Source organism: Balaenoptera borealis (assembly GCF_965194805.1).
Source record: "Balaenoptera borealis genome assembly, chromosome: 2".
NCBI classification, from domain to species: Eukaryota; Metazoa; Chordata; class Mammalia; order Artiodactyla; family Balaenopteridae; genus Balaenoptera; species Balaenoptera borealis.
In genome coordinates this window covers 133,572,150-133,578,149 of record NC_138867.1, presented here as the reverse complement: position 1 = coordinate 133,578,149, position 6,000 = coordinate 133,572,150, and the positions used below count along the sequence as shown (strand labels likewise).

Here is a 6,000-nt window from a genome sequence, read left to right as displayed (position 1 = left end):
TCTTAAAAGAGCTGCAGCAGGGCCCAGATTTTCTACTCCCTTTGTGTCTTCCCAGGCCACTTAGTCCTGTTCTGCGCACACAGGGCAAGCCCAATCAAGCACCTATTCTACCATTCTACCAACTGTGAAAGAGGCCCACAGGTGGTGACCCATGCCTTTGCCCCCCTAATTTCTCTAAATGGTTCAGGTCGCTTTCTTATTTCAGTCTTGCCACACTCAAATGCAGCATACATAACCCACTGCCTTCTGCTGCTACCGTATATACTCTTGCTCCTACTTCCACCTCGGAAAGCTTCCTAGCATGCAAGCTCACAGGGCTCCTAGAAGGCCCAGTAGCTGCAAAGAAACTGCTGGAACAGTGTCTAGAGGGTACTGGGAGTCCTTACTATGATCCAGTTGAGTGAAAGGACAGGAAGAGTCCTGTCTGTCAGTGCCATTTGCATGCCAAAGCCCCCATACACCTGAGACCAGTAATTAAGGTGAGGGTTCTGGAGGGAATGACTCAGAACCATTTCCAAAGGTAAATAGACACGTTAAAGGTTCTCACAGACACCTGATAGGACGATTTTCCTAAGTACAGTAAGGCATCATGGGTTTATAATCATTCAAATATAGTGATTAAGAAAATAAGCTCTTAGACAGAGTTGAGTTTAAATTCTGACTCTACCCCTGATTGCTATGTGACCCAGGTACACAGTATGTCACCTCTCAAAGCCTCAGTTTTCTCATCTGTAATATAGGGATTCTAATAGTTCCTACCTCATTAGATATTACAGTGATTAAATGCAATAAAGCATTTGACACATAGTAAGCACTTAACAATTATTTGTAGTTATAATTATTATTATTACTTAGAAAGTCTTCAGACCATAACTATTTGCTTAACCCCTTCTATCAACCTGTCAAAAACTCCATGAGTTTTTCTTCATAAGAAACATGTGCAGGGGCTTCCCTGGTGGCGCAGTGGTTAAGAATCTGCCTGCCAATGCAGAGGATACGGGTTTGAGCCCTGGTCTGGGAAGATCCCACATGCCACGGAGCAACTAAGCCCGTGAGCCACAACTACTGAGCCTGCGCGTCTAGAGCCTGTGCTCCACAACAAGAGAAGCCTGCACACGTGATGAAGAGTAGCCCCCGCTCGCCGCAACTAGAGAAAGCCTGTGCACAGAAACGAAGATCCAACACAGCCAAAAATAAATTAATTAATTAAAAAAAAAAAAAGAAAAAGAAACATGTGCAGAAAGCCTCTACCCTACCAAATACCATTCTGCTTTCGTGTGTTTAAAAAACAGTCCTCTTTTCATTGAGAACCTGCATTATTCTATAAAGGCTTGGATTAAATAAGGATTTTAAAAATTATTCTGCAACAGACAAAAAACCAAAAACAAAAAATTCCCACACTTGGTTTAATAAGTGCCTTACTTTCCTACTTTCTGAAGTAACTGGTAACTCTTGGTCTTAATTTCTCTCCAGTGGAGATTAAACCCTGCCAGGTGATAGTAGGTGAGCAACAGATAACAAGGCTAATTGGATTTTTTTCTTTTAATTAATTAATTAATTTATTTATTTAGTTTTGGCTGTGTTGGGTCTTCGTTTCTGTGTGAGGGCTTTCTCTAGTTGCGGCAAGCGGGGGCCACTCTTCATCGCGGTGCGCGGGCCTCTCACTATCACGGCCTCTCTTGTTGCGGAGCGCAGGCTCAGTAATTGTGGCTCACGGGCCTAGTTGCTCCGCGGCATGTGGGATCTTCCCAGACCAGGGCTCGAACCCGTGTCCCCTGCATTAGCAGGCAGATTCTCAACCACTGCGCCACCAGGGAAGCCCAAGGCTAATTGGATTTTTAATCTTCACTAGTCTTTAGCAACAAATTCCCACAATGTTTATTTGTTGGCTGCAATGTTAAATTGTCAGCCCATTAAATGCCAAAGGGAACAACTGGTTACCTGGATATTTGCAGTGATTCATACTTGGTTTTCAGTGAAACATTTTAAATTATTTCCCGTATAAAGTACAAATTAAAGCTGCAGTTGAATTAAAATGAGAAATGTAAATACTCATCAGCCAAGGAAAATTATCATATAATCACATCCCCATATCACATCATCATATAATCACAATGCTTGAGTTCTCCAAAGTGAAATGTGGAATTTCTGGTTACAGTAATGGAATAACATTACTCAGACTCAGAGTGGATTCAGAGTAGAAACTGAAAACTACTAGCTGTTCTGTGTGTGTCTGTTTCAGCATTCTGGGAGAGAAGCTGGAGCCTTGCATAAGTTATAATTTTGTCCTGTAAGGAGTCTCTTGTATGAGCCCATTTAGACATGCAGATGATAAAGCAAGTGCCTACTGACAATTCTTGTGGAAGTCTTAAATCTATAAAACACCCAAAATGCATGTACTTCTACACGTTAGGCCTTTGGCTTAGCGAGGTAAAAATGGGTTCATCTCTATCAGGACTCTTCCCTTTCAGGTGTATTTAATTTTCTTCTGGAACATGAATTTTAACTACACTATCTTGAAAATTATTGTTTTGGGTGAGATGGGGGGATAATATAGGCTTTTAACTATTTTTGTCCAAGGATGTGCTCAGAGACGATGGAGCTGGAGCCTGCCAGGAGAGAGATGCAGACCTGAACTCTCCACCCCATGCTGGGTAAAAGTCATAAAGCACACCTGGCCTGGGCTTGGTGCTGGGCTGGGGCCAGGATATTGGTGTCCTACCCCTGATATGAGTGAGCAACTCAGATGTGAGTCAGCATTCTGTCAGCTCCTAGAAGTGCCTCCTCTGGGCCCCGGCAGGGGCTGGGCTTCTCATGAAGGAAATGGATGTTATCACTATCAGTTATCACAGAGCAACAAAGGAGAGGTGGAGAAAAAAGGGGAGAGAGGGAGGGAGAGAGAAAAGGAGGGAGAGGGGAAGGAGGAGGAAGAAAGAAGAGGAGGAGAAGGAAAAGAAGAAGAGAGAAGGGGAAGGAAGGAAGGGAAGGGAAGGGAAGGGGAGCATAGATGAGGGAAAGGAAGAAGAGAGGAGAGGAGGGGAGGGGAAGAAGAGGATGGGAGGGGAGAGAAAGCGCAAGTCAAGTCTTTTGTATTATGCCCTGGGAAACTCTATGCACAGCAAAATCTCTGTTTCTGATCCACAATTGGTGACTTTCGTTTGTTTGTTTACTAAAATATGTTTTTCTCTCTCTCTAGCTCTGGGGTTAGGATAAGGGCTTTGGAGTCAAATGTCACAGTTTGAAAGCCCAGATGAGAGCCTTCTAAAACCCAGTACTAGTCTGTGACCTTGAGAAGATCAGTTAATCCCTCTGCATTTCAGTTTCCTCAAATGGAAACAAGTGGGGTAATAAATCCACCTTTCCTGGAGCTGCTGTGAGAGTCAAATAAGTAAATATGTGTGGTGTTCAGTGTACTGCCTGACACATAGGCGGTACATCGTGCAAAATATAAAATATCTCTATCATACGGGTACTACTAACACTTTCAAATCATATTTTTAAAAAATATCTCCTAAAACATTGATTTTAATATAAAATGTTACTTCAGCATTTACTTAAATCCTAGCAACCCAAGGTCACTCTAAAAGCAGCTCAACAAAATAGGCTCAAAAACCAAGGACACAAAACATAAAATCTTTCTAAACCGTGAAGCTGGATGGTCTTAGGACAGTAAAGACTATTCAAAGAGAAAGATTCCACCAAGAAGAGTAAGTATGCAGACCCCTTCTTTTATAAGCTGTATGAAATTGGGGACATATTAAACAATGTCATTTAGCATGCTCTCCAGCCCGGACTCAGGATTAAGACCTGGAGAAACCATAGGGAAGGAACTGAAGAGAGGATGAAAGAGAAGACAGTTCAGCACTGGCCCAGGGCACCTGGTAAAGGGCCTGGCTCATAAATATGAGTGAAATCAACAAATGAATGAAGAAATAGGAAGAAAAACTACAGGTGACTGTGAAAGGCTAATTAACGTGCTCAGCTATGTCACATTAAACTGAGAAATGAGGTAGGTACCCATAAACGACCTCACTGTAGCTAAGTGGTACAGTAAGATTTCCACAGTTGGTAGTGAACTTGTATTTCGGCTGACCTTAGATTATGTTCATGGAAGTTCTACTGTGGAAAATGAGGCACAGAGAGAAGAAAAGGGTGAGGCATGTGGTCTTTGGAGACTAGACTCCCGAATTTGGGGGGCATTGGAGACAACAAGGTCCTGATGCAGGATATGTGAAGAGTTTTGCTTGGGGTTAGGATGAGAAATCCCTCCTACTTCTCAACAAAAAATTTATTTATCAAAATAGCAACTCAAGCTTACTGTGTGCCTTCTTGTGACAGGGACGGGGAAGCCTGCCTATAGGATTTCAAGTCCTCACAGCAAAACTTGGAGGAGTGCATTATTATTTTTTTTTAACATCTTTATTGGAGTATAATTGCTTTACAATGGTGAGGTAGTTTCTGCTGTATAACAAAGTGAATCAGCTATACGCATACATATATCCCCATATCTCCTCCCTCTTGCGTCTCCCTCCCATCCTCCCTATCCCACCCCTCTAGGTGGTCACAAAGCACCGAGCTGATCTCCCTGTGCTATGCGGCTGCTTCCCACTAGTTATCTATTTTACATTTGGTAGTGTATTTAAGTCCATGCCACCCTCTCACTTCGTCCCAGCTTACCCTTCCCCTTCCTGTGTCCTCAAGTTCATTCTCTACGTGTGCATCTTTATTCCTGTCCTGCCCCTCGGTTCTTCAGAACCATTTTTTTTTTCTTTTTTAGATTCCATAGGAGGAGCGCATTATTATCTCTATCTCACAGGTGAAGAAATGGAGGCTTGGACTTGCAAACTGCACAATATTTCTAGTAAATGATTAAACTAGGACTCAAATGGCGCTCTGAGTCAAGATTTATGTTTTCAACTATTTTTTTAATTGTCACCATGCTTAATTCATTCAGAGATATTCACTGTCTGTTTGTATTAGATGCAATAAGTAACACTATTTCCTTTTAAGTAGAAGGCACTGGTCTTGCTCCTCAAGGAACACAAAATCTGGTTGGGAATGCGATGCATGAAGTTAATGGCAGAAGAGAGTAGTGGTGAAGAGTGGCATCCCTGAGTGTGTGCCTGGGTTATTTCCTATCTCTGCCTTTCCCCAGCTGTGGGACCTTGGGCATTTCACCCCTTTAAGGCCTCACTTATTTCATCTGTAACATGGAGATGACAATACGAATAATACCAATTTCCCTGTCTTGTTGTGAGGATTAATTTAGTTCATACATGTCAAATACAAAGAATGGGAACTAGCACAGGATGAGCAACGAATGGAAGTTAACTTTTATTAATATAGTGCGTCAGAGTTTAAAAATCTGCACACACTCATATATATATATATATATAATTATATATATACACATAATTCATCGCAACCCTCACAACAATTCTATGAGGCAGGTAGGAGAGATGAGAGCCTTCAGTATCACCTAGCAATACTATGATGTTGTCCTGGCAAACTCATCCCCCACTCTCTTAGGGGACTTCCATAACTTCTTCTCTCTTCTCAAGCCCTTGGTACCTCTCAGCTGTTGACCTTCCTTCTTACTTCACTGAGAAAAGTGAATTAATCAGAAAAAACAAAAACAAGAAAACCTTCCACAAGTTCCCAACATGGAATCTACCTACCTGTCTGCAACTGTGCTGGTTCTTCCCTTCCAAGTTATGCTGAAGTGTTCACGTTCCCATCTGCGGTTGGCGGAATACTGTCCCCCCACAAAGATGCCCATATCGTAACCCTCAGAACCTAGGAATATGTTACATTATATGACAAAGGGGAAAGAAGGTAGTAGACAGAGTGAAGGTTGTTATTCAGATGAGTAGGGAGATTCATTTGGATTATTTGGGTGGATCCGATGTAATTGCATGGGACCTTAAAGTGGGAAAGAGGGATGCAGAAGAGCCAGGTCAGAGTGATTTGATGGGCGGAGAACTTGACCCACTGTTGCCG

The 6,000-nt window shown here is 42.4% G+C and overlaps 1 long non-coding RNA gene across 1 annotated transcript in view; it reads right to left on the bottom strand.

Moving 5' to 3' along the window:
• Positions 1-1,405: 1,405 nt before the first annotated feature.
• Positions 1,406-6,000, bottom strand: part of LOC309622903 — a 104,944-nt gene continuing 100,349 nt past the window's right edge. Inside the window, exon 2 of the long non-coding RNA XR_014241207.1 lies at positions 1,406-1,826. This is a non-coding gene — a long non-coding RNA (uncharacterized lncRNA). The remainder of the gene's footprint in view (positions 1,827-6,000) is intronic.